Genomic DNA, 9,586 nt, shown 5'->3' with positions numbered 1-9,586 from the left:
GAGTAACGCAGAGAGGCTGCCGCCAGCCCCGTCGCTGTACCCCTCCTCCGCCGACCCCGTTGACCGTTCGCGAATTCTCGCGGTTGCAGGTCCTGTTCTTCACCTGAGGAAGGCTGCTTGCGTTGTGGCCGAAACTTCGTGAGAATTATTTTGTTATGTTTTATTTGTATCATTTTATTATTTCCCTTCTACGTGACTTTACCGAAAGAACCAAGAAGATAAATGGACAATGTTCGGCACGTGATTGCAAACGATTCGTAAAGGAGAGCAGCGGCGTGTGAAGCCGCACGACAAGACGGAGACCGGCTAAGAGGGCAGAGTGGCGTCGCGTGTGGGGGAAACGTTCGCCAATAGAGCCTGCATGCGGAGTGAGTGGACTAGTGGCCACGGGAGGTAATGACAGGGGAGTCAGCCTGCAGTGCGAATGTACTAGTGGCCACGGGAGGTAATGACAGGGGAGTCAGTTGTGAGTGCGAAGGGACTGGTGGCTACGGGAATGATCGAGAAGGGTTGCGTGGTCAGGTGACAGAGGAGGACGGTAAAATCTGCCGGTGGAGCGAGCGTCAAGAGTCAGCGAGAAGGCCTTGGTTGGTATATAAGGAAGGCTCGAGGCTGTTGCAGTGGGGGTCTCCACCTGATGTCAAGTGAACGTGTCTTCTATGAAGTGCCATCTCAAGAGAAGTGTGTCAAGTCGTCATTACACTATCTACTCTCGCGCGAAATTCAAATGGCACTGCTATAAATGTGTTGAATATATGGAAAAAGTGGGGAAAACCCCCGCGAATATCAAGGGTTGTGTGCATGTTCTGGGTGTATTGCTGATGTGTATCAAGGGTCTTATGTATATTCTGGGCTTATTGTTGATGTCTGATATCAGCGCTCCTCGTCCTAATGGAACGTTCGGTGCATCTGACCCAATTTGCCTTTAAGCTGTGCACATCGTCTTCTGTGGTTTATTTTTTAAACCGTTTTTTTTGGATCCCTACATCACGTTTGCAAAGGTATAATTTGTTCGTGTGGATTATGTGTTTTTTTATAGTTCTCGCTGCGGGCTATTGCATATGTTGCATTAACATAAATACATGTGACACCCCCAAGTGGTAATGAAAATGAATCTCGGGAAATTACGGAGTGATAATTGTGTATTTTGTCCACTGTTAGCACCCCTACTCGTAGAGCCCGACAACTTAAGCGCAGGCGTTGATGGTTCTCATTGAGAGGAGAATGCTCATGGAGTGCGAAGCAAATCCTCACATGAACTCATTTTGGACAAACATCCCAACTCAGAACCACCCTGAAAACAGAGCATTGTACTCGAACGTGCACATTAAAGGCGGTGAGTTATAGACATGCACGGGGGGCATAGAAGTACAGTATAGCAATGGACTTTGCTGCATTATTGAATCTATACCAGACAGAAATTCCACTGGCGTGTCCCATGGAAGGCTTCTCGAGCTATGTGGTCATAACACCCGTTCAAGAGTGCAGGAGCCCAAGGTCACCACTCATTAATGCAAGGCTCCAACTCCCGGCCACACAGCTTTACCCGGGCCTGCCCAAAATCCTCAATTATAAACTATGAACTAGATAATTAATAATTTTCCAGTTAACGCCCATTGAGCTATACAGCATTGTTTCAGAAGCAATCTAGCCACAAATAGTGGCTGAACGAAGTGGACCACCATGTGTAATTTTATAGTAGCCAAATACTCTAAATGCACTTTGATTCTAAATGCGGAGGAAAAAAACGGAGGACCCGGATAAAAATCTATGCAACCAAGGGGAGAGAGAACATTCAAACTACGAATATACAAGTATCAGGGTCGGGATCGGACCCACGACCTCCTGTATGCCAGGCGAGGTAGTTAACATCTCACCACCATGGTGAGCAGATGGTGAGGGATCTTGAAAGCGTGAAGAACAACCCAAAGCCCTGTCCTCTTGATGGTACAGTAGACCTTGAGCAGGTTTATGAAGGAGAAGGGCAGGTCCGGTTGAAATTCCCTACATCTATAGTGGCAGACAGATGGCATGCACCACAGACACCAATAATGAATCTGTGCTATGGATAACAAGCCCGTGCATGGGCTGTGCAGAAACCCAGCAGTCTCCTACATTATTGTTTGAACTGATCTGACCTATGCCTTCCAATCACTCCCAATTAGTTACACTACAACTCCCAATTAGTTGTGAGTAGTAGTGTCATGACCCGCTCGGAGATTTAAGTCTTCCAGTAAGATGACTCCATCCCGAGGGACCACTTTAGCTAGCACCTGGGACGGGAGGTCATCGGTGGCAAATGACTCATCAGCCTTGCCTGCGTCTCTCCACTGATGTTCATCTTCGGTGGGGGCATAAGCCACCACCACCACGATTCCTCGCTTCACGCTGATGGAGAGGCTAGCCCACAGTCGCCTAAGAACTCACCTTCGTACACCTCACTGCCACGCTCCCATGCCCCCTTCATGTCTTTTTAGAAGAACCATTTCCCGTTGTGTCTGATCTTATCCTTCCCCAAATCAGAGGATTGCCCACCCCTCGTGGTGACAGGAGCCAAGTGGTATTGGGGCATAGCCTAGGATCGGTTCAGATGCCGCTCGCTATTGATGTTAGCCATGACTGGTAATCAAACTCAGGTCACCGAGTTCATAATGCACTGTGCTAACCACTGTGCCACTGCTCCAAGCATGTGCACAGTAATAACTGGTGACCTTACAACATCGATCTGAATTTTTTTTGGAAAAAACTTTGAGAAATATCGACTCTGGAAACATCTCCCTCCCAACCTCTTATTTCCAAAGATCTTATAACCCCGCACAATTCAAGACACGTATTCACTTTTGTCTATTACACCTTCAGTCTGTTGCTGGCTGCTTGGTGTATTGGCCCTTTAGTTCTCGTGCTCAGAAACTGTGCTTAAAATATAAATATATATATGGCTTGCGTGTGTCTGTGTCACATTGCGTTAGGAATTCCATTTCTGCTAATGCGCATGATTACCGCGGGCAATTAAAGTGCGGGCATATTGCTAAGTGTAATTAAAGGCTGTTAGCGAGCGATACGATTTAGCTCCACGTGCAATCTGCTAACAGATTTGGAGTTCGCGACGCCTTCATAGGAAGGTGTTGACAGCCAATTTAATACATTATCACGAACACAAATCCACCGCTCCCGTTTCAATTCCCCTATCAGACTGACGTGTGTGAGCAGCGATGTCATCGAGACAAGAGTGAAAGCTCAAATGAGCAGTAGGGCGATGCTCTTCCTCGTTAGTTGCCTTCACAGGACCGGTGTGTTTGTGTGTGTGCTGAGGGAGCATAGCATCTGGACTACAGGACGGGTTTCGCAGGATTGGAATGATGCCTTGGTGGTGCTCCATCTTTAAGAGGGGGGACCGCACAGATTGTAACAACTATAGGGGCATATCTTTTCTCAGTGTACCGGGAAAGATCATGGCAAGGAGTATTCAACATCGCCTTGCCAGGTAAGCTGAAGAGAGGCTTAAAGTACCCCAATGTGGTTTCAGACAAGGGCGGTCCTGCACGGATGCCATATTCTCTATCCGTCTGCTCCAGCAGAGGTGTAGGATACTCCAAAAATACCTACATCTCTGCTGTATTGACCTGGTCAAGGTCTATGATACCATCAACAGGCCAGTACTGTTGGTAATTATTCGTGCTTTCAGAGACCCTGACTCTCTGCTCACAATCATTAAGGACCTTCATGATGGTGAGCAAGCCCAGGTAAAGCGAAGTAGCCAGGAGTCGAAGCCATTCCCTGTGCACCTTGGGGTGCGACAGGGATGTCCTCTGGCTCCCACATTATTTAACATCATCTTTGACCACGTAGTTCGATAAGTTTTCCATGGCTGTACCAGAGGATTTCCATCTGGTACAGATACAACCGGAGGCTGTATCGAGTGATGGCTCTGTATTGGTCAACCATATTACATAATGCTGATGATTTGGTGATTGTTGCTCACTTAGAGTAAGAGTTGGAGGCACTGCTGCTGAACCAGGAGTGTGCCAATAAAAGGTGTTGTCTTACCATCAGCCCCACCAAAACTATGCACCTGCCTGAGTATTTTGTGCCACCAAACACTCCACCCCCTCATCTCCCCATTGGTGATGGAGCAGTTGTGGAGAGAGTGGAGAATTTCCCATACCTGGGTAGTGTGCTTATCGCCATCTCAGTTTTTACAGCAGAGGTCTTACTCCGAATCAGTTGGGCAGCATTATCTTTTCATCAGCAGCGCAATGCTGTTTGGAAGCTCCCTGATCTGCCGCTCAACACGAAGTTTTGGGTCTTCTCGGCCACAGTCAAGCCCTCCCTTCTGTATGCTTGTGAAACGTGGAACCTTCTAATGGAACATCTGTGCCGGTTAGAAACATTCAGGCTGGCATGCTGACGATCCATCCTGCGTTTAACCAGGCAGCATTCCCTGAAAGATATTTGAAACATCTGGACACTTTCCCATAAGTAAGCTCCTCCGGTAGGCAATGCTGCATTGGCTTGGTCATGTATCCCACATGCCCAGCCACCGCATGCCCAAGCAGCTTCTGTTTGGCCGCATAGAGCTGGCTAAACGGGCACGAAATCGGCTGGAGAAGCGATGGACCTAATGCGGTACAGGAAGATGTGGAGCTGAGTGAACATGCCGATGACTGATACCAGTGGTGGAAAGATCGGCCTCTATGGAGGAGGCTCGTGAAGGACGCTACTGGGCAGTTGGAGGTAGTCGCCCTCCAGCAACAACAGGAGGGCAGAAAAGCGACGCTCACAACAAGCGGCAAGTTGGCACAGTTGGGGGTACAGCTGCTGCATCTACCGGTCATCTCAGTCAGCCAACCCATGGCACCTGGGTCTGTCCCGAGACATCCTTCTGTCAGCGAGCCTTCGACGCTTCACGTGGCCTCAAAGTGCACCTGACCTGGCACTAGCGACGTGGTGCCCTCACCGCCACTTCGTAGTGAAAGGCGGTGGAAGCAGACCCGGGCCCTTCCCTCCACCAACCCACCAGCGCGGTGAGGTATCGTCAAACAATGACTTACACAGCACGGGGATGACTTAGGGAGCTTGGGGAAGTATTTGTACCCAGCAGTGTAACGTGACTTTAAAGAGGGCTGTGAATTATCATTATTATCACAGATACTAAAAAAGTATAATGTAATAAATGACCTCATGATTCTTCTGAGAGACGCAATAAAAAAAAAACCCCATAGGTCAAAGAATCGCTCTCTCGCTCTCTCGCTCTCTCTCCGTTCCCGCGAACACAAAGTGAAAATCATTTATAATGATTTTCTGGGAAGAAAGTTAACGATGGTCACAGAAGCCCTCACTTTAAGCGTCTATCACTGCTGGATTGACCGTTAACCTGCCCCCCCCCCTCCTCTCTCTCTCTCTGATTAATTGCTGAGTTTGACTTCCCCCCCCCCGCCCCCGTTCGCAGAAGTGGGCCACTTGCGATGCATTTATTTAATTATATGTGATGGACTTAGGCGGCTCGGTTGTGTGTGTGGTCTGGGAGGCAAAGGGCATAGTGCTGGCCACCCACCCCATCATGTCCCGTGCCAGCTTTCATAGGTGCCCGCAATCAGCACTTAACCCATCAGTCTGTTCAGGCTATAAGGGTGATCTTTATCTATGTATGCGAGTGGGCAATGGTGACGCACCGCGCTACGAACCCGGCGACCCGAGTTCGATTCCCGCTCACGGCCACCAACACCGGTGACGATTATCTGAACTGGTGCTGGGCCTCCCCTAGGTCGACTCAGCCTCAAATGAGTACCTGGTGTGATGTGTTAACATCAGCAATGGGAAGACAAAGGCCGCCGGGATTGATGATGGCCACCCACTCCGTCGTGTGCAGTGCCGGCCTTCATAGGTGCTCGCTAACAACATTTGCCCCAACAAAAGCTTTGTTGGACCACATTTGACTTTATCATTGTATCAGTCGTGAAGAGTGTCGGCACAGCATTGCACGCATCACGCCGCAATCCTTGATTTGTTTTGATTACTGCCCACGGACAACACCAGTGGTGAATGGCATCTGAGCGTGCCTGAGGTCAGCTCAGTCCTTCATGAGTCGCACCTCGAGTAACGCGTAAAAATCAGCGGCAGGCAGACAGAAGCCGGCCTGGCGTGATGCCACACATTGCCAGCAGGATGCCCAATTCGTGCGATGTCTACGTTGATAGTTTTCAATTTTTCTCGTAATTGCCCTTCTCTTCGTGTCTTATAAACTCCTCCTCCTCCTCCCTGTCTCTTACTCGATCCAAGTAATATTTTTTTAATCTGCGCTAACCGCTTACCTACCGCTCCCCACACACATTTAGAAAGACAAAGGCCCCCCATATAGCCTAAAAAGACTGTTGGGGCAAGTGCTGTTAGCGAGCAGCACCTATGAAGGCCAGCACGGCACGCGAGGGGGTGTGGGTGGCCAGCATCAAGCCCGAGTCGCCTTTGTCTCCCCAGTGGCGATGTTTTACACACCACGCCAGGTACTCATTGAGGCCGAGTCGACCTAGAGGAGGCCCGGTTCAGATAATCGTCACTTGTGTTGGTGGCCGCGTGCGGGCATCGAAATCGGGTCATACCGGTTCGTAGCGCAGCGCGCTAACCACGACACTACCGCTTCCCACACATACAGACACAGAACCACGGCGTTTGTGCCAGGTCAGGTGCAATCTGAGGCCACGTGAAGTGTCGAAGGCTCGCTGCTGGCAGGAGGTCACGGGACAGACACAAGTGAGTGACTGAGATGACTTGCAGACGCGCACACGCGCAAAGACACTATCAACGATTTTTTTAAATTAATTTCATCAGGTAAGGCCCACTGAGATATGTAGCAGCTTTTTACAGAAGCGACCTGGCCACAAATGATAGCTCAACGGAGTGGCTTGTCATCGCGTGCAAATCACGCGTAGCAGCAGCCAAGGAGAGACTCTAAACGAAGTGACACACGTGCTTAGACTGAAAGGTTTGGGGGCTGAACGCCACCCCCAAATCCCCTTGCTGATTACTCAGCCCCCCCCCCCCATCCCTTAACATTCAACATTCGTTTCAAACGTGTTCGATATTAACCATCGTGCCCCCAAACCTTATCACATTTCGTAGTATGCCCCCCCCCCCTCCTCCGTTATAACGAGGCCACACTGCAGGTCCGCACACGCGGGACACATCGAGCTCGAGACAGGCGCTGTGACAACGCACGTCACCCCCCAACCCCCCACCCCACGTGGACAATAAAACACGAGGGAGGGGGGGGGGCAGCAGGGGGGGGGGCAGCAGCTGCCGCCGTGGGATTTAGGAGACGGGGTCCCCCATTATTAGGGCGCTAACACGAGCAGCAGCAGCATCATCGGCAGCATCAGCAGCAGCATCAGCTGCAGCATGTTGGCTGTGGAGAGAAACTGTGTCCTCGTTATTGAGCGCGGCTTGGGCTGGAGTCGCTTCGCCAATTGATTGTGGATGCTTTTGTTAGGTCGCGTCTTAAAGCGCGTCTTCTGACTTCAGTTTCTTATATTTGGCTTCCGCCGTCTCTCTTGACCTTGTCCTTACAAGGCGCCCTGAGACGTTAGTGGAAGGCGCCTTGCAAAGGCACGCAAATGTTATCATTGCGGACGTTAAAGCATGGAGCCCTCACATTGACAGCCGTCACGTCCTGCTCGAGCAACCCGCTGGCGTTTGGCGCGGCAATGAACCGCGCTGACGAAATCTCTCCCTGCGATTTCGGAAAGCGCCCACCGGAAGATGGAGTGAATTCCTCGTTAGCCGTCTGGACAGTTGATTACACTTTGATTGGACATGTTTTTAAAATTCTTTCTTTCTTTCAGACGAAGAAACTAAAGCTGGCTGGTACAGCGGGGTTCATGATGACCGTGTCACAGAGACTGCAGCAGCAAAGCTCAGACTCTGAGTTGGAGCCCTGAATCTTGGTGTCTCTCTCACTCTCTTACTTTCTCTGTAGGTCCATAATGGCCGTGTTAGAGACATACTGAGCCAACACAGCTGAGGGCCTTGGTTTGAACCCTGGGTCTTGGTGTCTGTGTATCTCACAGGGGGTCCATAATGGCCATGTTAGAGACATACTGTGCCAGCACAGCTAAGGACCTGGGTTTGAACCCTGGATCTTGGTGTCTGTGTATCTCACAGGGGGTCCATAATGGCCATGTTAGAGACATACTGTGCCAGCACAGCTACGGACCTGGGTTTGAAGCCTGGGTGCTGGTGGGGGGTGGGGGGTGGGGGGTGGGGTATGGGGGTGGGGCATTCCAGACAAGGGCAGTGGAGGACAATAAACGACCTATCACAGCAAGGGTCGCTTCCTGCCATAATGTCTTTGTGGGAATGAAAATCCATAACACGGTGACTTTATCCTTTACAATTGGTAACGTTCCTAAAATCACACTTACATTAATTAGTCCTGGAATTAATCATATGGCACCGCTAGATTAACCTTTTGCTCTCATTAGTCTTCGTGCGTTGCATCCTTTTATGGCCATCATGGGGAATGAAAAAAATGCGCGCTGCGTTGTGTCTACTGCTCTACGCAAAAGCGCAGTGCACGCGTCTTCCTAGCAGCAAGCGACGTTTCGATTTAAAGCTTTCGTGACTGCAGGGATTCATCTTCTTGATTCTTTCGGTAAAGTCACGTAGAAAGGAAATAATAAAATAATAAAAATAAATACGTCAGACGCTGTCTTTCCGACAGACATGTTCTTCACCTGAGGACGGCTGCTTGAGTTGTGGCCGAAACGTCGTGAGAATTATTTTATTATGTTAAATTTTTATTATTTTATTATTTCCCTTCTACGTGACTTTACCGAAAGAACCAAGAAGCGGCAAGCGACGTCTCTGCTGGCGCTCAACTCCTCTGGCTGCCCGGAAACCAGCGGTGGGGAAACTCGACGTTCTTGTGTCGGGGGCCAGTCCATCCGTAGGGCGACCGCCGGTGACTTCCCACGAAGTGGTGATGCGCACTCGAGTCGCCCTCGAGCGGTATGTAACGAACGATCAATGTGTCAACCGATTTCCCATTGTGTGGCGTGTCCGCTGTTCCACCCCCTGCGCTGAGCTCAGAGACACCGTGCCGAGTAACTGCTCCCCGCAGGAGGGGCTGGGAAGTTGTTTTTGCTCCCATTTCTCTTTGTTTTGTTGTTGTTGTTGTTGTATTTTGACGTGAAAGCTTTCGTCAATTTGGCGACCCAGGTCAGTCATCTTGGTCAGCCTCATTTCCTTGCTCCGGGTTCATCGCGACCACACCAGCACGGACATCTCGATGGCATCGTTACTTCGCACAATTTGTAACAATGATGATAACGAACACGCGGTGAGTAGCAATGTTAACGCACGTGCTTATCTGCGCTGCTATTCTTATAGCGCAGGGCCACCCGCACGAAGCGCTATATGTGCGTCCCAAGCACAGGCTGCTCGAGTTACGGAATGGGGGGGGGGGGGCGGCGAGGGGGCGGCGAGGGGGGGGGGGGCGATGTCCCCATGGGGATCTAAATTCGACCAAGAATTTTTTTTTAACATTCGCGTGTGGCTTCATGGAGCGCCGCGGTGTTTCAAGGCGTCAACTCAC

The sequence above is a fragment of the Lethenteron reissneri genome, chromosome 6 (assembly GCF_015708825.2).
Source record: "Lethenteron reissneri isolate LAM-NWPU_2019-01 chromosome 6, ASM1570882v1, whole genome shotgun sequence".
NCBI classification, from domain to species: domain Eukaryota; kingdom Metazoa; phylum Chordata; class Hyperoartia; order Petromyzontiformes; family Petromyzontidae; genus Lethenteron; species Lethenteron reissneri.
This window is presented reverse-complemented; position numbering follows the sequence as displayed.